Genomic DNA, 23,686 nt, shown 5'->3' with positions numbered 1-23,686 from the left:
CAGGTACTTATTAGGATTAAAATACATCACCTCTTAGAAGATTAGTTCCATAGCTTTATATGCCAAGAGAAAGTTGAAGCAACTATACACTTCACTGCTTGGGCATGGTGACAGCCCATGTTTTGTGTAGTGGATGACAGAGGGGGTGCTGCCTGTGCTGGATTTATTTTGGAGTCTGTGAACTTAGGGACACATTAAATAGAGCATACATTTAAAAATAAGCACCACCTGAAATTTCCAGTGTGTCATCTCCACAAAGAGTATGATGATGTATATTTGTTGTACTTACTGCAAAGTTTCCTATTGCTTTACCAAATCCTCATTATTGGACTTGTGAGTCTGCAATGAAGCTTATTGTGAATAGGTAGTACTTCATAAAGTATTCTTTAAAGAAGATACTTTACAGGTCCAGAGTTTTAGGATTTAAATTGATGAATAATAAAAATAAGCCTCAACCCACCCAACAATGAAATGACTTGGACTTCTGTTTGGGAGCCTAAGACCGACCATGCTGATATCTGGAAAGCAGAATCAATCACCCAGAAAGATTTGGATAGCTGTGAATTGAGAAGAAGAAGATTATTTCAGGGAATTATTGCACTAATTTACAAAATCTAAAGATGTGATTTAATTGTGAACCCAATAGCCTTCTCTTGTTAAAAAGAAGTCTGCCGCTAATTTGCTTACAGAGTAAATATTAAATGAAATGAACCTAAAATTCCATTATGTATCAATTATACTAAGAGGTAAGTAATAAAAGAGAAAATATTATTGTGTAAGTATTACCTTTTCTGGCAAAATAGAAACTACTTCACCATGAATTCTAGGCCCCATGGAAGTTAAAACATTCAACACATACAATTTTTCTTCTCTAAACAGAATGTCCATAATATAACTGACAAGAATTTAGGAAAAATTAGCTAAGATATTCTGGCATCAAGACAAAGTCCAGAGCAAATACTCCTACACATGAGGGAGAAATACTATTAAAATGCCTTAATGCAACAATGTGGAGAACAGGGTGAAAATAACATTTTTCCACCAAACACTGAAAGGACTTTCCTACAACTAAACCAAGACCTTCGTGGCCACAATGGCTAAGTTGGTCTTCATCCTCCATGTGTCTGCCAAAGCATTCCTCCCTCCAGTCACCAATGAGCTCTCCCATGGCAACAAAGATGGCATTCTTCTTTTTCTTTCAAGGTCCCTCTGCAGGATGTGACATTACCCTTCTTGAATGCTTGCCTCCTTTGCTTTTTGGATCCCATGAGTTTCTGATTCTGTTCAGCCTCTTTCCCAGGATCCTCTTCTTCCACTTCCATCTTAATCTACCCCAGGAGCTATTTTACCTTCACCTTGGGGACTCTCCCTGGGCAATCACACCCATTTTACCGTAACAACTAGCACTCCATGCCATAGACTGCAAATTCCAAACCTATACTTTTGACCTTTCTTACAAATTACAGACTTGATTCCAACTGCCTACTTGATATTTCCCAAGAGTATCTCAAACCCAACATATTTCAAACTGAACTCAATCTTTCCCCCAAACCTACTGTTCTTCCTCCTCATGATGGTTAATTTTATGGGTCAAGTTGGCCACCAGTGCCCAGACCAAACACTGGGTCTGGGAGGGGGTTTCTGGATGAGACCTGCATTTGAATGGGCAGATGCAGGAAAGCAGACTGCCCTCTGCAATGTGGCCAGGCCTCATCCAGTCTATGAGGGCCTGAATGGAACAAAAGGTGGAAGGAGGAGGAATTCACTTCTTTTTTTCTTTGTCCAGCTCAAGCTCATTGCTTGAACTGGACATCTCATCTTCTGACTTCAGACTGGGATTTACATCATTGGCTCTCAGGCCTTTAGACTCTGACTGAATTACTCCACCAGCTTTGTAGGGTCTCCAGCTTGGGACTTCTCAGCCTCCATAATTGCATGAGCCAATTCCTCATAATAAATCTCCTTTTCCATCTATATAATATAAATTTATAATACATATTTTATATAGTTATAATCATTGTAATATATAAATATACAATATGTAAATTTATATAAGTATATAAACCCAGGATATATCTTATATATAAAAAATTATACATTTATACACATGTATAGTATGTATAAATGTTATAAATTTATAGTAAATATATTAAAGTACATAAGAATATATTATAAATTGATATTATATATACACATATATGTATATGTATTTTATATATAAGTGTGTATATTTGTAAATATCTATTTTATATACAAATATGTATATATATCTCCTAATGTTCTGTTTCTCTGGAGAACCCTAACACGCCCCTCATTCTCTAACTCATTTAGAGGTATCACCCTCCAGCTGTGCACCCAAGACAGGTGTCTGGGGGTCCTCTCCAACACCTCACTCCCTAACATCCCTTCCCCTTTCCAATCCCTGCTAAGTCCCATCAGTTGGATGTCCCCAGTACCCTTTGGCTCTGCTCTCCATCCATACTGTCACTACCTCAGCCCAGGCCTGCATCTCTCTGCTGGACAATAGGAGAGCATCCCATCTTCTATCCCATCCACCCTCCTCACAGCCCCCCAGCAGTGCACCTAAAAACACAAATATGGTCATATCACTCCTGATTAATTTCCTTCAATGGCTTGTCATCACCTACAGGGTTGAATCTAATTAGCTTCATGACAAACTGGCCCCTTGTGACCAGGACCTTGCTTCCTTGTCCAACCATAATGCTCTGTGTTGGAAATCCCTGAACTAACAGGGCTGTTTTACAACTCCATAACCTGCTCTCCTCTTCTCAGCCTGGGACCACCACCCACCCTCTGCCCTAGTCACACCCTCCAGATCATCTTCCCGGGCCAACTCTTCTTTCCTTGGGACTTGACTCCACCCTTGGGGACCTGCACCAACCACTTCAGACTGAGCCAGGTTCCTTCCCTGGGGCTTCTGTGCCCCTGGTGCGAGTTTCTTTCAAAATCCCAGATTGTGTGTAAATGAAAATGTCCTGCCTCTCTGTTTTTTCCCCAGGAAAGGTTCTAGGCACAGAGACTATGCGCCTCATTCCCACTGTGTCCACAAAAGAAAGCACACAGAAGGTGCTTTACCTCTACTATCTAGCAAAGTATGTTTTTTTTTGGTTTTTTTTTGACTGGGCAGCAGTTACGCTATTTTGTAGTTTAATAAATACTGAGAGAGCATAATTGTTTATATAACTCTGTTTCCTGCACAGTACTGGGATTCTGAGATCTAGAAACTTTTCCCTAGGAGTATAAGGACAGCCTGCTCTCACAGTTCTTTTCACACTGTGTCAGGTGTCCCTGGGAAAATGATTCCTCCATGGTCTCTCTTTACAAACAGTATGGCATAGTGAAGTAAGATCAACCTGTGTCCAAACCCTTGCCCTACCACTTAAGAACTTGGGCAAGTCACAGCTCCTCAAACTCTCTGCATTTCCTCATCTTTAATTTGGGGGTGAGAGTGCTATTTCCTGGGATTGTAGTAAATGTGGCAGAATTTATTGTAAGATTTCAACTAATGTATTAGTTGTATTATTTTCCTATCTCCCTTCCTATTCTTCAACACTTTTCCACCTGGGATACTAGACATTGGTTGACATATATCAACCCATTTCACAGAGAAATCAACAAAAGAACAAAACAACCCAACTTTTGCCTTTTCTGTTTCAAAAGTCAAGATCCTTCCATAAACAGGTCTGCACAGAACCAGATGGATCTCCCTCCACTCTTTCCCAGACACCTGAAAGGAAATTCTAGGTCATGGGACAGTAAGGAGCAAGAGGGAATACCAAAAGGACAGACACCATTGTGGGTTTCTGGGAAAGACCTTACCCATAGGCAGAGCTCAGGGATGAGAATAACAACTTTCAGATGGGTCTGGGGATACAGATGGAAACAAAGGTCTGAAGCCCTAAGGGATACAGAGTCCCCAAGAGCACCAGGGGACAGAGAGAGCAGACTACTAAAGTGGTTGCATAGGTGAATGGGAGAGTCACAGAGAATTTCCTAGAGATCCCAGAGGGAATGGGAGAAGGATACCTTCCCCATATGCTTGAGAATGGAATTAGTGGAGATGTAGCTGGCAGCTCTGAAAAGGCTTTGCTGTGTGAGAGCAGCAGATCCTGGCCTGGGCTAGATGGCTGGAGTTCAGGTACAATCACAGACCCATCAGCAGACATCAAGGTAGAGGTAGGACAGTACCTGGGGACGAGGTGAGAACACCTACATCCCAGTGGGTATTCCTGGAAAGATGGCAACTGATGACGGATGTCTTCCCTCACCTCTTTGAAGTTATATGAATGCCCCACAAATGAGACGCAACCCCACAGAGAAGGACTACTAACATTTAACTGAGAAAACTTTGAATTGACTAAGTTTTCCTGGCACTTAAAGACTCTATTAAGTTTCTGCCATCAGGCATACATGGGGATGAGAGGCAAACTCATTTATAGAAAACTAAAGAAATTATAATTCTTGAACCCCAAAATGAATGACCTAATTGATACATAATGAAAAATCATGTGACCATTTTTGAGTACTTGATATGGTACAGATAATTAGTAATTATCATTACTAGTCTCTTAAGTATGAAATATTTAGGGGCAAAGTGACCCATCTTTTCTTTCTCTCTTGCAGTTTATCTGCTACCATTGGATCCTAGGCTATGGTAAACCCTGAAATGTTGTTACTGACCTGGCAACTGTCTGCTGCCATCAAATGTCATTTGTCAGGGTGCCTGGGTGGCTCAGTCCATTAAGCATCCAACTCTCGATTTCAGCTCAGGTCATGATCTCAGGGTTGTGAGATCGAGCCCTGTGTTGGGCTCTGCACGGGGCATGGAGCCTGCTTAAGATTCTCAGTCTCCCTCTCCCTCTGCCCCTCCCCCCACTTGCATGTGTGCAGTCTCTTTCTAAAAAAAAAAAAATGTCATTTGTCACTGGTTCTACATTTGGGACCATTGTCTGCTGCCTACAGATAATCCATGAAAACACAGACTAAGAAAATATTCATACATTCATTTTACTCCTACATATGTATGCATGCATGTGTGTATGAGTATATGTCTGTCTGTGCATTCCTATTTTATGCAGGCATTGGGTAGACAACATACAATCCTTGCCCACAGTCCAGTGGAGACACAGATGAGTACTCAGCCCATTTCCATAGAGTGAAACACAGGTTCAGAGATGTGTGCTCTGGGAACATCCACCCAGAAGGAGAACTATGATGGTTAGTTTTATGTGTCAACTCAGCTAGTTAATAGTATCCAGTTATTAATCAAAAACGAGTCTAGGTGTTGCTGTAAAGATGTTTTATAGATGTGACTAACATCTACAATCGGTTAAGTTTAAGTAAAGCAGATTTCCCTTGATAATGTGGGTGGGGCTTGGTCAGTTGAAGGCCTTAAGAGCAAAAACAGACGTTTCCCCAAGTAAGAAGAAATTCTACTTCAAGACTGCAACATCAACTCCTGCCCGGGTTTGTAGCCTGCTGGCCTACTCTACAGTTTGGGATTGTTGGCACTCACATATGCATGACACAATTCCTTAAAATAAATTCCTATGCACCTATCCATCCATCCATCCATCCATCCTACTGGTTCTGCTTCTCTGACCGATGCACAAACCCAACATGTTTTTGTGAAGACAAGGAAGCCTTCCAGGAAATTGACTTTTAAGTAAGAGATGAAGTGCGGAGAAGGATAAAAACAAGAAGACAGATGTGAAATGTTAAGGAGGTAGAATTGATACGATTTGGCAGTTGAAATTGGTATGTGGGGGGTGGCAAGAGGAAGGAAAGAAGAATCTAAGAGAATGCCTTTTTGCCAGCTTAGGAAGCTGAGCGTATAGCAATGCCATTCTCTGGACAGGGGACAAAGAAAGGGTGGTAGGCTTGGGGACAAGATGAAATACGTTTCCTACATGCTACATTTGAGAGGTCCCTGCGACTTTCAAGCACCAGTGTTCAGAGGGCAGTTTGAAGGGTCTGGAGGCAGAAAGAGAGAGGGAGGAACTTCTGGGTTAGATATGCAGACTTCACAGACAACAGCTCAATGACAAATGGAAGCCTTGGGAGAAGATGGGTTGCCACTGAGAGCCCGGAGAAGGCATGAGGGCCAAGGGCAGGGCCCAGAAACTCTGACATATAAGTGCTTTATATAAAGAGGACAGAGCAAGGCAGGAGCCAGAAAGAGCAGAGAGAAGACCAAGAGTGGGGCAGCATAGAATCCAGAAGATGACAGTGCTCCCCAAAGGAGAAGAGATGGAGCAGAAAGAACATCATGGCGCAGTCTCCCCAAAGTGCCAGGAGTGAATGCAAATGCATGAGGGGATAGCTAATGCGTCTGCTGGAAATACTCCAGAAGAGTGCCCGGGTATTGTAAAAATCTCAGAACTTCAACAAAGAGAAAATAAAGCTTTGCCAACCTCCGCTGTAAATATCCACTCCCCGTCTACCCTGTGATGGGGGAAGCCAGTTGGGGGAGGGAAGGCAGAAAGAGGGCAGACAACCACTTTCAGGAATTCTGTCCATACAGGGGAGGAGCAAGACGGCGTGTGCGTGAGGATGGGACGGTCAGGGAGGGCTCCTGTGGGAGACTGGAAGACGGAAGCATGTTTAAATGCTCATGGACAGGAGCGACAGGATGGATGAACAAGAACCTGTGCAGGAGAAGGAAGGTAAGTGGACTTGGAGCAGCAGGAGTTAGAGCCCTTCCACGTGACGAGAGGAAAAGGAGAGAAAGACGTTCCTCGGAGAAGCTGGGAAGCGTCGTGGTGGGAAAACGTTCCAGAGGCAGTATTTGGACATTTGGACATCTGGCAGTGCCCGATGCAGGGACATCTGACATGCCTTGAGAGAGGAACCTGGTGGTTTAGGTTTTGTTCTGTGTTGTTTTTACTACAAAGGCCTCAGGACCGTGATGGGCAATGACAAACTCTATCAGCACTGTTGCCTTACCCTCTCTGCCAGATGCTAGAAAAATCCCAAAGTGGAGGGGGCAGGAGGAAGGGGACCATGTGAAGAAAATACTTGAAAACAAACTTGAACACACACACACACACACACACACACACACACCCACCAGCAAGAACAGCTGTGTGAGTTGAGCCAACATCAAAACAAGTGGCACGGGTTCAGAAACCTGGCTGTGGCAATTGGTAAAACACAAGAAGCTTCCGGAACACAGGGTATTGCTCAGAACTGACAGAAGGAATGGCCTCAAGCGAAAACCTGACAAACCCTGAGCAAGCAAGGGACACAGGCCAGCCCAGCAGCCCCCACTCCTGGGGACCATTGGAGGGTGTGAAAGCAGCGGCCTCTAGGTCCGGCGAGGCACGCTGCAGCCTGGCCATGGTCATCAGACCGCTTAAAGCCTCTTCTGAATCTTAAATAGAAGGGTCATTTTTAAAAGGCCAGCCGAGGAGAGTCTCCGAAGAAATCCTACAAGCTGGGAAAGAAAGGATTACCAGCCCAGAGTACTTCCAGAAAGGAAGCTCTCAAGACATTTTGGAACTGGCCACTTAGGAGCACGTTACCCATTCTCCATGAGACTCATGGAGCCTTTGCCAGCCTGTCTGCCTGTCTGTCTCCCCCTCTAACTTTATCTACACATTTTCAGTTTGAGGATCCATGTGAACTAGTCTCGTGGGTCTCATTTTTCTTTGCATTCTTCTACCTATTTTTAAACTTCTGTCTACTCTTTGGTTAATTTTTCAGTGTCTTTGGAGACGCTTTCCCTTGACCTTTCCCTCTATGTATATGCCGGCGAAAGAGTCATGTGCTCTAAATCAGTAATCTCCCAAACGGGATCCACAAACCCCTGGGGAAGGACAAAGATTTTTCTGGAGGGGGTATCAGCATGGAGGATTTCTAAAAGTAGATTACATTTCCAGAACCTTTTTCGATACAAATTCTTTCCTAAAGCTGATGAGCATGAGATTGTGCTGGTTCTCCTTTCTTCTCTCCCCTCCTGAATCTTAAAGCACACTAACAGGAGTGTAAAAGCTTTGGGGTGCCAAATAAAAGGAATAATTTGAGAATGCATTCCCAAGGGAGAGCCCTGAGGAGCAAAGCACAGAAAATTTTCTTTTTAATAAATATATCAGATAATAAGGGTATGTGTGTCTTATTTATCAAGTTAATATGTAACAAATATATCATGTAAATAAGGGTGTGTGTCTTATTTTATATTAAATTCACTGCAAGGCCCTTTTTCTTTTTTTAAAAAATTTTTTTATTGTTATGTTAATCACCGATTACATTACATCATTAGTTTTAGATGTAGTGTTCCATGATTCATTGTTTGTGCATAACACCCAGTGCTCCATGTAGAACGTGCCCTCTTTAATACCCATCACCAGGCTAACCCATCCTCCCACCCTCCTCCCCTCTAGAACCCTCAGTTTGTTTTTCAGAGTCCATCGTCTCTCATGGTTCGTCTCCCCCTCCAATTTCCCCCCCTCATTCTTCCCCTCCTACTATCTTCTTTTTTTTTTTTTCTTAACATATATTGCATTATTTGTTTCAGAGGTACAGATCTGTGATTCAACAGTCTTGCACAATTCACAGCGCTTACCAGAGCACATACCCTCCCCAGTGTCTATCACCCAGTCACCCCATCCCTCCCACCCCACCCCCCACTCCAGCAACCCTCAGTTTGTTTCCTGAGATTAAGAATTCCTCATATCAGTGAGGTCATATGATACATGTCTTTCTCTGTTTGACTTAGTTCGCTCAGCATAATACCCTTCAGTTCCATCCACGTCGTTGCAAATGGCAAGATCTCATTCCTTTTGATGGCTGCATAATATTCCATTGTATATATATACCACATCTTCTTTATCCATTCATCTGTCAATGGACATCTTGGCTCTTTCCACAGTTTGGCTATTGTGGACATTGCTGCTATAAACATCGGGGTGCACGTACCCCTTCGGATCCCTACATTTGTATCTTTGGGGTAAATGCCCAGTAGTGCAATTGCTGGATCATATAAGGCCCTTTCTTTTCTGACCTATATCCTTTAGATTTAAATCCAGAAGTTAGGGGCGCCTGGGTGGCTCAGTCGTTGGGTGTCTGCCTTCGGCTCAGGTCATGATCCCAGGGTCCTGGGATCGAGCCCCGCATCGGGCTCCCTGCTCTGCGGGAAGCCTGCTTCTCCCTCTCCCACTCCCCCTGCTTGTGTTCCTGCTCTCGCTATGTCTCTCTCTGTCAAAAAAATAAATAAAATCTTTAAAAAAAAAAATCCAGAAGTTAAATGATTGTTTGAAGACACATGTCAATGCGTTTTTTTTTTTTAATTGAAAACCAAAGTGACCACTTCTGATTTGCTTGATTAGTTTTATTATGAGGGCCGGTTCTGCCACCATTTGTTTTATAATGGTGGATGTTTTCCAAATATGAAAATCCATACCTCCACATTTTTTAAAGTAGGCTCCATGCCCAGCGTGAAGCCCAAAGCAGGGCTTGAACTCACAACCCTGAGATCAAGATCTGAGCTGAGATCAAGAGTTGGACACTCAACAGACTGAGCCACCCGGGTGCCCTCATAAGTTCAACATTTTGATGAGAATATATTTAAAGCATATATACAGTGTTACAAGGCATAGAAGACTGGAACTTTAAAACTACTCCAGTTCACAAAAAATCTTTAATTGCTGGCATAAAAATGTGTGAAGTGGTCCGTAGTTCTTTAGCATATACATGGCAGACGGTATTTAGAGCCTGTGACTGATCACTTGTGTTTCTTCTTACTCAGAGTTTATACACAGGCTAGCTGGAAAGACTAATGTGTGAACTGGGGAGTTCTTTCCATATTGGATGCAAACGAAGACTCTTCTCTGTCTAGTGCCTTCAACTAATGGTTACTGAGCCTCTGCCCAGGCACACTTGGAGGTCTAAATTCAATTGACTGAGCTCTGGCAAAACACTTCCAAGGACTCCATCTTATTCTGCTGATTCAAGAAACATACTCCAGACTTGTGCGAGGACAACCCACACATGAGGGGCTGAACCACTCTTATAACTGAACATTGATCATCACTCTCTATTATTTCTAATAGGTCACAATTATTGCGTGTGGTGTGGAGCTACATTTGCAACAGGCACCCTGGCCTGATACAATGGCATCAAAATGACTTTTGATTAAAAAAAAAAAAAATTAGTCTACCATAGTCAGCAATCCAGAAGGTGGGTAAACCATGCCAAACATAAATGTGAACCCACCAATCAGTAAAAAGGAAGGAGAGCCCTAGAAGGGAAATGCCAAGATCAAATGATTTATGGGATTCTGGGTAAGAAATCTTGTTATTACCATAATGAAAGTAATAAACATTCCATACGAGTTAGGAAATAGGAATTCCAGAGACGTTCCACCAGTGTCTAATATTTACTAAATCGAGAGTCTTCATTCCAACCTAACACACAAATATGCTAGAGTCGAATGTGGCCTTGACCCTTTTAGACAGAGCAGTCTCAGCTGAGAAAAAAGTAGCAAAGTGGCACACCACACAAAGCAAATGAGCCCTTGGTTTGCTGACAGGGATGCAAGCAAATAGATCCCTGCTCTGAGTGAGGAGTCTAACAGATTCCTCTTAGAGCTTTTTCGCAGCCTGCAACAATTCATCTGTCAAGAAAGTGCATGAATGGGAAAAATCCAGCATCTGAGCCAAGGACTGTGTTGCAAGTGTCTAAGATTTTTGAGAGCTGGCCAAACACGCCTTTATGGATTGTTTTCACTCTCTTGGCTTTGTAGCACCTCATCCCTAAATACTTGATAACTGTCTTAGAGGTGTAACTCCATTTCAGACACTGACTCACTTAGCCTCTTCAGAGAAATCCATGCACATTTCTCAACACAGATGGTGTATTTGCATATGTAAAACTGGCAAGAGGACAAATAAACACATTTTCCTTTTACTAAGAGCACTTAGCTATTCAAAGACTGATTTCCCGAACTCCTTACTCCAGTTTCTTTCCTAACGCTGCCCTTCCCTTCCATTGGATTTTTGCTTCTCCCCAATATCTTTATCAGAAGAGTAGTAGCAGTAGAAAGGACACTGAACTCAAATTCATCAATTTATTTCCATATGGTAGCTCCAGGGGGAAAGGCTCATGAGAGGAGGATGTGAAAATCATTATCAAGATTTGAAGATTATTTGTGGATCTTAATTATTCCTGTTCTTCCTATTTTGGAAGGTCAGGGATGATTAAGAGCTGGCTGCTGGTAAAGTTCAACATGGGACAGACTGTCAAATTGGTGGACCCTCAAGGAAATCCTTCCCTTTGACCCCTGACCTGGGTCACCTGCATAGGGTTTTCTACCTGATGCTCTGAGTGAGCATTATAAACTATAAATCACTGCTTTCCTTTCTACTTTCTGGGTTGTCTCAGGAAATGTTAGGTAGGGCAGGCCTGTCACAGGGGGCTGTCTGGTCAAGGCTGATTGAATCTACAGTTTTGATGCACATACACAAAATTACTTCTAACTCACAGAACAGCAACCTGCTAAATTAATGACCTGCCTATAGTAACAGGTGCTGGTCAGGAGAATGTCATGGCATGGAATGTGAGGGCCTTTACTAAGGAAGCATTGCCAAGGATGTGAGCTGAAAGGTTTCCAGAGGGATTTTATTTAAAAATAATAATAATAAAAGGCGGCGGGGGTGGGGGGAGGGTCGGAAAAACAGACTAAAGAAGGGAGAAGCAGCTGTTTGGAAATAAACTGTAAAACATCTGTAGCACACGACCAGAATTCTCTAAGTATGAGCATGAACTTTTAAAGGGACCTCAACTTTCAGAAACAACACCCCAACTGCACAGCAACCAACTGCACACCAAAGGCAACGAATCCTTTGAAGTGCTCCTAGCAGGAAGGAAGAAAGGTGCACCAAGATGTGCTATCATGCAGTGAAGTCCATTTTCCTGGCAGCCACTGAGCATAAATGCCCTTTGCTGCATCAGGCCACACAGAAGGGACAACTCAGAGAAAACGTAGCTCTAGGGCATTACCGTCTATCGTGGATGGAGTTTAAAGAACGAAACACACAGAGACCTGCTCTCCCTCTACTGGGAAGCCTGCACTTCTGCTTCATGCATCTTCAGGACTCTTTGGGGGTACATGAGTCAACAAAAGAGCAAACAAACTTTCTGCACTGTTTCTCTGGCTTCATTTGCATCACTGCAATAGAATTCAGAGATTTTTTTTTAAAAAAATCAAGGTTCAAGGGTCTAAGTAGCTCGATTTATTTTTCAGTAACTAAGTTACCAGAAACTTGTAGCGTGGCTGTATTTATTTTCTGAAGAAGGCTCCAAGTTGGCAAAAGGGTCCTTGGAAGGACATATTTCTTCACGTTCTCTTGATCTCAGTGTGTGGAGATTCGCTTAACAGCTGTTTTATGTACGAGTGTTTTTTCAGCCACGTCCTCCCCCTCCATAAACAGACTTTTTTCAGGCAAAAGAAGTCTGCGAGACACAACAAAATACTAGGCTGCTCTTCATGCTTCTTACAGCAGAAGACACAGTAAGAGTTTAAGACGATCGTCATGTTGCATGCCTCCATTTATTCCTTTAATCGTTTAAGATGAAATGCGTTGAAAACAAAAGATGCTCCTTTCTCCTGTGTCAGCTAGGGAGGCCTGTCCAGGCTCATCATCACTCAAAAGACAATCTTGACGTACAATCATAAGAAACACCAATTTTACTAAGTGTTCGGCAATTCTGAATTTCAAAAAGGAAACAACCCTTTTCTCATTTACCAGGGAGACTAGTAACCAGGAGTCAAAGTTGTGACACGTAAAAAGAAATGAAGAGAAACAAGTAAATTAATCACATATATATATATATATATATATTTAAATTACAGCAATAAATTAACCCTCCTTATATATATATATAGGTTTGTATATATATATATATATATATATATATATATATATATATATATATATATATATATATATATTACAGCACTAATTCCTTGCATTTTTTAAAGGTCATTTATTTGAAGAGTACCAAACTCAGTAAATCCAGGCTTCTCTCCCTCAGCGGCATTGGTGGTGGAAGACAAGCACTGTTTTTGTAAATACTGAAAGTGGACCATCACAGAAAGCTATCTGGTATACCATCACACTCTTAAACCTCCAGTCTTCCTCTAGCTGCCTAGAACACGTGTCTAGGGAGGAAATCTGTTCTCACTGGAATTCATTTCAACTTTCTCGTCTCTGTGACTACTCTTCTTGGTTCGCCAGTAAAGTATTAACTATCCCTTGCTAAGTAGGTGGCAGATGGTTCTAGGGACTTCCCCTTCCAGGACTGAAAAGTTCACCTCAGACTGTGAGAAACACAAATGCTCCTTCACTCCCTCACTACACTCTGGAGCCCTGGGAAGGAGGAAGGGGCTGTGGGACTGGCAGTCCAAGGTAGGGAGCAGCCCATCTCTGTGGAGACAACTGGTCCCTCCTTCCCTCAGCTACTTTTATAAGCTCAGGGTTAGCATCCTACTGAGAAGTAAGAGGATTTCTTACACTTCTTCCAAGATCAACTTCCTACACTTCCTTCTCTTTTGTGTTTGATCTTCCCACATGCTTGTGTCAAATACTATCATCTCAAGTTCAAAGGATTTTGTAAGAAAAAGTGAATTTTGCCAAATGTGTTAATTAAAAAAAAAACAACAACCAGAAACTATGGAGAAAATATTTGCGTTAAGGCATGATGAATGTAAAAAGAAAAAAATTATCCTGACACAGAATAGCTTTATTTTGTAATACTTGTGATAATGCCCTGACCACTTTATTATCACATGATTTGAACATACCCTCAGACAGATCTGTATCTATCGAGTTATACTTGAAAATGGCCAATTAATTTGTTTTAAAATAAACTGTCACTAAAGATTACTGACTTTCACATTCTTAAAAAAATAAGATGAATTTAGATAATAAGCAGGGGGAGGTGCAAGAGGATGAGTCACACATTTAATGATGAAATGCAGAGTGTCCATAATCACAAAAGGAACCTGAAGAAGGAAAGAACACTTTAGGTTTCTGTGTGCAATAGAGAAGGTGAAGGTTAGGAATAATGGCACCTTCCATTTTTAAATATACAAAATGATTGACCCAAATCACTAAAGGATGTTCATGTCCACTTACCAGATAATAAAAAAATACTGAATTAACAAAAAGATTAGAAAGAATGAAAATCAAAAGGGACCATTTTTCCACGTAAAAGAAATAAAAGGCAAAGAGAAATCAAATGAAAATTGGAAGTTTTCAGACCAGAAAGATGGAGCCTTAAAAAGAATCCAATAAAAATATACAACAGCATAGAGGATGGGAACATCAACTGTTTTGAGAACTTCACGTGTTATCTAATTTTCACAATAATCTTATGAGAAAGATATTTTCATTTCAGATGCTCAATCATCTGTTCCCTTTCTTGGAGCGTCAACCACTCCCTCTCAACCAGATCCTTCCCAGGGACAATTTAAACATATCAAATCTCTGCCCAGCATAGTCACACACACACTCTCATCCTCTCTAGTGCATACCTATTCTCTCTCTTCCCCTTCACAAGCCAGATTACATGAAAGTTGTCTCAACTCTAGGTGAACCTTTCCTAACCTCTTATTCTTACCCTTGCCCATCCCAAATTGACCTTTGCCTTGATCTCTCCATCAAGTGAATCTCAGTAGTCAGTGACCTCCATGTTGCAAACTTCAGTGGACAATTTTAAGTTCTCATACTGATCTCTCAGCAGTATTTGAAACTATTAGTCACTCCCTCCTCTTCGATACACCCTCTTCTCAATGATCCTGGTTTCTCTCCTACCTCCCTGGCTACTCCTACACAGCTGCTTTTGTAGGTTCTATCCTGGGCCCTCTTCTTTCTCACTCTTCACTCCTTCCCTGGGTGAGTGCATCGATGCCCACTGCTTCAGTTACCTTGCATCACTCATGGACCAACTTCTATCCCCACCCCACATCTCTCCTTTAGACGTCAGATCTCTAGAAACCAATGAGTTCTCAACAATTCTCCTGGGTAACTCACAGACCCCTCAAAACTCAACATGATCATGACCCAAACTATAATCTACCCCCCACCAACCCAGTGTTCTGGATTTCCCTATCTCCGTGAATGACATTCCCTCCGTTCAGGTCTGCAAGCTAGAAACCTGTGCATCACCCTCCATGCCTCCCTCCCGCTCACTCCTTCATGTCTTATGTATCACCAGATCCTATACGTTTACCTCCTAAATCTCTCAAATTCACCCTCTCCTCTCCATCTCCTCTACCATTCAAGCCACCACTTCTCAACCCAGCTACTAAAATTGCTTCCTCAGTGGGCACCCCATCCATTCCACCCCTCCATTCTGCCTGTTCTCTGCACCAAACCACAGTGGTCTTTTCTCAAATGCACACTTGACCAAGTCAGCCCCCCACCACCAGTCACTCAAAACCTTCCCCATTGCTCTTGGGATAAAGGTTAAAGTCCCAGATACAGCCTGTAAGACCTTGCACTTACTCGCCCCCCACCTTTCAGTTCTTCCAAAGATCCACACCCCCTGTTGACAGAGCCTTTGGCCAGGCACCATTTATTCCAGGATAGCGTCCCAGAACTCCCAGTCTCACTTAATGGCTTTTATTCCTTCGGAGCACTTAACCTCAGTTTATCATTATACTTGGTAGTAAAATTACTTGGTTGACACTTATGTAGGTTCTTTATTTAATTGCATCTCCATGCACAGTTCCTAGCACTCAATACACAATTGTTAAATGGACAGATGAATGAATGAGAGACTCACTTAAATAACGTGCTAATTCAGCAGGTGACAGAAGTTTGATTCAGAGGCAGGCCTATCAAATGCTAGAGGTCATGCTCTATAAATGTCATCCGCTATCCACCACACTGCCTCCCACAGAAAATGCTCACTGTGTGCTTGTTGAGCCTGAATCCATACAAATCCAGTAAAAATGGCCTAACTCACAGAGTCTTGGTCCACATCACTAAGGGGCACGCCTTGAAGTTGGCAGAGAGAACAATGTGACAGGTGTGAAGGCACGTGGGTGTGGGCACTTACTGGCTATGTGAACTTCAGCACGTGAACCTTTCTGTGCCCTGGTTTCCTCATCTGTACAGTAGTAATAAGAATAACTAATACAGGACTTTGGTGAGGATTAAATAGAATGCAAACAGTCTCTTGACTACTGAATGCTAGGCATTCAATGAGAAGGGACCAGAAGCAGCAGTGGAAGGAGCTTTAATGATAATGTTCGGGCAAATAAAGACAGTCACATAGTGCATTATACTGTTTGGATTAGAAAGTTGCTAAGAGGTACGGGTTAACAAACATAGTCTCACATTTAACAAATATCCATTGATCACTTACTAAGTAGAAGCTGCTTGGGATATAAAAGAAGGATTTAGATTAATTCAAGGATTAAGGAAAACTAAGAGTTTGAAGGTCTTACTTTTTAAAAGGAATTAAAAATGCTATTGCGGTGGGTGAGCAGTCTGGTCCCAGCAACACACACCAGGAGATGTGAAGTTAAATCGGTCACAGAAACTCAAGGGTGAGAACATCTCGATTCCCCAGAATAAGTCATGACAAATTAGTACTACAGTTAAGTAGAAGCAGCACAGAAATAAATCACTGGGTGTGTGCTCTATCTAGATTCTACTTAATTCAAACACACACTTAGCCACATACAGCCTATGAAGTAAGGTAGAATGAGGTGAACCAGAGCAGCAAATTGGTTTCCCAAAGGCAGCCTGTGGTTTCAGGGCGGAAAGCCCGTACGCACCCAAACACTCTCCCCAGACACCACAAAAAGACACAGCGAGCACCAAGGAGCTACCAGAAAAGGCTGTTTTCTCATCAATCCCTTCATGACCTCAGATGGCATCTCTTTGCTATTTAAGTGTCCTTCCCCACTTTGGTGTCCCCATCTCTGAAATGGGGTAGGATGGCCTCCTGAGAACACACTGCAGATGAAGTGAAACACTGCAGCCGGGAACCCCGCGGAGAACAGGGAGCTCTATGGAAGAGTATTAACATTTTTGTTATCATTGTTAGTAAGTACACTATTTGCAAATTGAAGCTCCTTAGAGATGCAATCCACCCAGGTGAGGCGTGGAGGCAGTAACCTGAGCATCCCCCAGAGGGCACCGCGGGAACTTGGCACTGGCCACTACCCTGGAGCGCAGTGTCAGGTTACTCGGGCGCCCACCACAAACACCTCCAGGGCTGTAACGTGGGTCTTAGGGCAAGCACTTGGGTCCTCCCGCTCAGCTCCACAGGGAGACCCCCAGGGATCCAGAAATTGCCAAGATAATCCGCCTACCAGCCTCCGGGTCAGGAATTACTGCTCCCCAAGAAGCAGAGCTGTATGGCACGCCTAACAGGTACATGAAAATCAGAAATATTTGAATGACTACATGTTTGATGCACTGGTCTATGAGCTTGGAGAAAACTAAACAGTTCGACAGTACCTGCCCTCAGAACATTTATCATCTTGTTGGAGAAACAAGACATGAATAGAGAAGACGGTCCATGAGGCGAGATGACTGCATACCAAATGAGCACTGGAACTACCAGAAATAACAGAGAGTGCCCTCCTGGAGAGGACAGGATTGAGGCTAAATGGCATAAGGGGGTAGAGTCCAGCATCCCAGACTCAAAAACAAGCTCTGCTCCTGACTCCGTGAATCTGGGAAGTTGCTTCAGAGAACCGGACTCCAGTGAACAGTGGGGGGTTAATCGAAATCATCTCAAACTCTTTCCTAGCTCTAAAAACCTAAGGCTATAAACATCAGTTCCAATTTCTCTACTTCTTTCAAGTTTTCCCTGTTACTCAATTTCAGAAACTTACCAGTGTACAGCCACAGAAACAATGTCTAGGAAGCAGCTCCATTCTGCTCATTTTGAGGGAGGCAGAAACTTCTAGTGGTCAAGGGATGGGTTTTGGAGTCAGACACACCTGACTGCTTACTGAATCCGTTGTTGCTGGCTATGTAACCCTGAGCCAGGTGCCGAGCTTCTTGAAAGCCTCAGTCTCCTTATCTCTAAAATGGGGATGACATCAACTATGTCAAGGGTTGTCATGGAAATCAAGTCAGAACATTTAAATAACAGAGTACAACGTTTGGTGCATTATACTCAATACACGCTGGCTGTTAATAAAGGTTGTGTTTTACTGTTACATTTCCCTATAATGTGCATTTGTCCCATGCACCCTCATGCTTTGAGATGAGGGTACTTAAAAGATGAGTTTCGTCTCCTGTAATACACCTCTCCCGACAAAGTTTTATACTGTGCTCTGAAGGTCGGCTGGCAGTCAGTAAACAGTTATTGGAAATAATTTCCAAATGGCACAGTTGCTGACTCCAAGGAGATGCACCTCCGAATAGGAGCATGTAACCAGACTTCTGAACTAACAGGTAATGTTCCTCATATAGAAGTTATTAGCGCTCATTTTGGGAAGGAGGAAAAAACAGAAGGCAATGCTATCACTAACATTCGGTAAGCCAAAGAAAACGCTAATGTATACAGACGTGTCTCGGGGTGGGGGGCCCTGAAGAGGGTTGGTAGGCTGGAAGTCACTGCTGTGCAGTCAAGCAAGCAAGCTCCAAGAAAGGTCACTCCCCAAGTGGTTCCAGCTCTAAATATAAAGGTATGTTTGCACAGAGTACTAATTTGGTAGTTCTCATGTGTTTACTAGGGTTTTATGTTTTACTTTCAGCTTTTTCTCCCCTGTTTATTAAAAAAAAATAATGATTCCAGAAAGATACAGTCTTCATTAGGTTTATGTGTTTGTTTTGTTTTAATATTGGCCTACGTTCCTCCCACTCTTCCCGGCTTCTCTCTCCCGCCTAACCCTTCCTAAACCTGCAAATGCCAGAAGTCTTCTAAGAAACAAGGCACTTCCTATTTCTGCAATCGGCCTCAGGGGAGCTTGATCGACTCTGTATCTTCCATGTTCCAGTACCTGCACCGGAGCAAGAGAGGGGGCATTACATCTGACACAGAGTCACTCTGGGGGAGCTTTAATGTGTTTTAAAGAGCACACTCTTATAAAGCAAGTATTCATGTATTACTTGTATAATTTTTAAAACCACAATGTGTAAAACTGTGTCCCGTCCATTCTCTGCTAACTTGATGGTTGCCTAGTTGAAGTACTCATGCATAGGTGTGCATGTCCCTGTGCAATGCACGTGCAGGCTAAGTGTTAATTGTCTGAAGCTGAAGTGCACCCAGGGGCCACCTGCCAGCACCCATGGCTAATCTGGTCAACCCGGCCGGCACCTCTGTCCTTCCTTCACATTGCCATGTCCCCTGACCCAGAAGATGCCTGCCCACTCTGAGGACAACCTTCTCGGGTGTAAGATACCCTTCCTTGACCAGGGGCATAGGAAATGCTCCACTTCCCTGCTAGAACCCTTGGGGAGTCTTATTTAGAAAGCGAAGGGGCCATTCCTAGCTCCACAGCATAAACAGTTTCTAGTTATGACCACCCCCTATTGTGGTAACATGGGTGTCTGACCTTTTAAGAAAAATTCTGAGACTAGGTATTCAAGTTGTGACCAGATTAAAACCCCAAGGACTTGATTATCACCTTATATGTATCTTCATATATATATGTGTATATATATATATATATATATATATACACACATATATATTCATATATATATAGTCTCCTTTCTCTTCACTCCTACCATCATCAAGTAACTAGGATAGAGAATTGAGGGGCTTCCCATATCAATAAAAATGATAATGTAAACTACATTAACTATATTGTACTTACACTCTTTTAGTTTGACAACAACCAATAGTAAAGTTGGGGAATGAAAAATAACAAATTTGGGGGAACAGACCATCCTGAGAAAACAGCCCTACTGACTAAATGTTTGACTGACCCTGAGGTTGTTCCCCCTGAAAGCCTGGGAATGGACAGGAGACTCATTGGTTGACTAAAAAAGAAGAGGCTCTTCAGGAACCATCATTTTTCCTAGACGCAAGAAAGCAGGTTATACAAACAAAGTAGAAAACCAAGCTTTATGTTACTTTCTCTGTGAATTTCTCTTTTATTACTATAAAAGTCTCTTTTAAATGTTCTGTCCAGTTCCAGATAGTTAAGGCTCTTGGGCCAAAGTGGTGGGGGGGAGGGGGAAGCAGTGTGAGAAGTTCTGTCAATGTCTTCATATACTACTTAGGCAACTATCTCAATGACTAAATTTCTTATTTCAGCTCTGAATTTTGTTTAATCAAGTTGGGAACCACTCCTCAAAATTATTTATTCCTGCCCTTGGTTATATAACAAATTAGGGGCATTGATTAATGCTTTAATATTTTTAAAACTAAAGAAAAATATAGGAAGTTTCATATCTGAAGTGCTATTTCATCCTAATGTGAAGAGAAAGAGTGGAAAGTAAGTTACTAAAAAAATATATATAACTTCTTAAGAGTTAATGGAGAATGATGCCTTCTTTGCTACTCCAAATGTTTAGTTTTAGAATTGTGGAAGAGAGATTTATCAATACTGAACTAAGTCACTGGAATTGATGAAGAATATTAGCAAATTTATGTCCAATAATAATAATAATAATAAAGCTAATCTAACCTGGAATGCCAAACAGAGAAAGTCATCTTGATTGGGAAGCGAAGAAGTGGGAAGGTGACAAAATCAGAGAGCTGACCTTTCCTCATTCTTCCAAATGGGGACATAAACCCCAGGTCCCTTGACTCCCTGCCAACAAGTGAGCAGTTTCATAGGCTAAATGGCTCATCTTCCTGGGGAGTCAATTTCACTATCAGGATATAATTTAAAACATCATTTTACATTAAAATTAAACAAGATGTATTATGGACAGAAAGCAAAACTTGCACAATTTTTTGAGAGAATGCAAGAAATTTGAAAAATATCACAGGCTTTTGGTGCTGGCTGTGGGTGCTCCAGATCTTTCTAGAATACAAATTGGGTCTGCACAGTCACCAAAGCTGCTGCAGCAGCTCCATGATTCTCAAAATTTTCCACTAATTTCATGCTTGGAGCAGAGGAGAGATGAGTTTTATGACACAGATATCTTCAGCTTCTTAGCTAAGTCCACAGTTTAACATTTCATGTCTTATCTTAAACATTCATGTGAATCTCCAGTAGGCTCCACAATATATCCATGTTTATTCTGATAAAGAAATAATGTTTTAAGGTCTTTATCACTGAGGGTCTGGGAAAATATGCTGTGTTGATCCCTTATACCTTAGGAAATCTCCAAGGATATGTTCTCCTACTGTAGAAGGAGTAGGCAGAAAGAACCTTGGACTGGAAGATGTGGGCTCTATTCCAGTTCCTGACCCAAGCCAGCTGTGGGACCTTATATCAGTCGCTACCTCTTTGGACTACCTGTGTTCCATAATGGTTTATTTGATGTGTCTACTTAATTGGGCCATGGGGTGCCCAGATATTTGGTCAACCTTACTCTGGGTGTTCTGGCAAGAGAATTTTGGAACGAGGTAAACAATTAAATTGGTAGACTGAGTAAAGCAGATTACCCTCCCTAACATCGGTAGGCCTCATATAACCAGTTGAAGGCCCGAATAGAAAAAAAGGCTGACCCTCCCTGGACTAAGGGAGAATTCTCCTGCCTGATGCCTTCAAAATGGAACATCAGGGGCACCTGGGTGGCTCAGTCGGTTAGGTGTCTGTCTTTGGCTCAGGTCATGATCCCAGGGTCCTGGGATGGAGCCATGTGCCCAGCTCCCTGCTCAGTGGGGAATCTGCTTCTTTCCCCAGCCCCCGTCCCTCCCCTCCCCTGCTCGCTCTTTCACACGCTCTGTCTCACAAATAAATAAATAAAATCTTTAAAAAAAAAAATGGAACATCTGTTCTTCCTGCCTGATCAACATTGGCTCTTCCTAGTTCTATAGCAGCTTCCAGCCTTTGGACTTAAACTGGGACATTGGTTCCATAGATGCTGGACTTGCCAGCCTCCATAATTGCATGAGCCAACTCCTTATAATAAATCCCTTTCTATACACACACACACACACACACACACACACACACACACACACACACCCCTATTGGCTCTGCTTCTCTGGACAACCCTGACTAATACAAACTCTAAATCTCCACCATTCCAAAATATTATAATTGGAATTACACATTCAATGTTTCTCACTGCCTCTCTCCCCCACCCAAATTCTAAGAGTAATTGGACACACTTGGCTCCTTCCTTCTTCTAGTTTTTATAGTCCTAGAGCTAGTGTCACAGGGGAGGCCAGGGAGGCAGGGGTGGAGGGGGGCTCAATTTTTTTTAAAAAAGAAAAATACTACATGTTTTAGAATTTCATAATGCAGTTTAATGTGAAAAGACTAAGTCTTGCAGTAAAAGAGTCTTTTAAACTGTTTGGAATCCCTTTTTAAAAAAGAAAATATAGGGGCGCCTGGGTGGCGCAGTCGGTTGAGCATCTGACTCTTGGTTTTGGCTCAGGTCGCGATCTCAGGGTCATAAGATCAAGCCCTGTATTGGGCTCTGTGCTGGGCGTGGAGTCTGCTTGAGATTTTCTCTCTCCTTCTGCCTCTGCCCCTCCCTGCCATACACTCACTCTCTAAAATAAATAAATAAATCTCAAAAAAAAAAAAAAGAAAAGATGTCTATTAACACCACCACAATAGCTCTTCAGCACAACATTTTTAAAAACAGCAAATTGGAATAACAGTTCAGGCCCCATACATTGGCATCTCTCTCACCACCTGCCATCCTGGTAATGCCGACACCAGGTGACTCAATCGTGATTCACCCAGGTGGCCATAAGGAGGAAGTACATGGCTCAACTCTTACTGAGAACATTGGTATGAACTTGGCATTCCATAATTATCCCTGGTACCTCTCTTTGGTACTAAAGCTGCAACAATGCTCAACTTACTCCTCCTGACTTCAATTCCCTCCAGCCGCCCTTGGTTTTCAATTGAATCTAAACTCACCTATAAGATCCAGGATAATTTATCCTTGACCCCCATTAGGATAAGCCTGCTGGTCAGAGCTGGTATTTATCCTCTACCTCGATGGGGCTTTGTCCATCCCTTAACCCCTAGCATAGTGCCTAAGCACATAAAAAGCACATATGATTTCACTCATATGTGGAATTTAAGCAACAAAATGAACAAAGGAAAAGACACACGCACACAAAAACAAAACAAAACAAAAAAACACAGACTTTTAACTCTAGAGAACAAACTGGTGGTTACCAGAAGGGGGGTGGGGGGGATGGGTGAAACAGGTGATGGGGATTAAGAGTACATTTATCTTGATGAGCACTGAGTAATGTATAGAATTGTTAAATCACTACATTGTACCCCTGAAACTAAGAGAACACTGAAAACTATAGTAAAAACTTAAAATAATGGCCAAGTAGCAAATGGGAGGAAACATTAGCAACAGATATTTTTTTAAAAGAACCTAATAAGTATCTGTAGAATATGTTAATGAATGAATAAAAGTGCAAAGCTGCACTTGAACTCCCGGAAATTCCCTCCAGAGTATGAACTTAACTCTGACTCAGCCTCGGTTTATGACAAGAAGGAATAACAGCCTCCTAGGATCTGCGGAACACACAAAAGCGTGCCGCACAGTATACTGGGAGGGCGACGCGGTGGATTTAGGCCAATTTAAGCACCTCT

General features: G+C 42.3%; 1 protein-coding gene across 2 annotated transcripts in view; it reads right to left on the bottom strand.

Annotated features, from left to right (window-relative positions):
- The window catches only part of BMP6 (bone morphogenetic protein 6), a 160,011-nt gene that overhangs the window by 87,092 nt on the left and 49,233 nt on the right, over positions 1–23,686 (bottom strand). The window lies entirely within an intron of this gene.

Source organism: Halichoerus grypus, chromosome 9 (genome assembly GCF_964656455.1).
Source record: "Halichoerus grypus chromosome 9, mHalGry1.hap1.1, whole genome shotgun sequence".
Taxonomy (NCBI): domain Eukaryota; kingdom Metazoa; phylum Chordata; class Mammalia; order Carnivora; family Phocidae; genus Halichoerus; species Halichoerus grypus.
The sequence above is the reverse complement of the archived record's forward strand: the minus strand, read 5'-3'. Positions and strand labels throughout refer to the sequence as shown.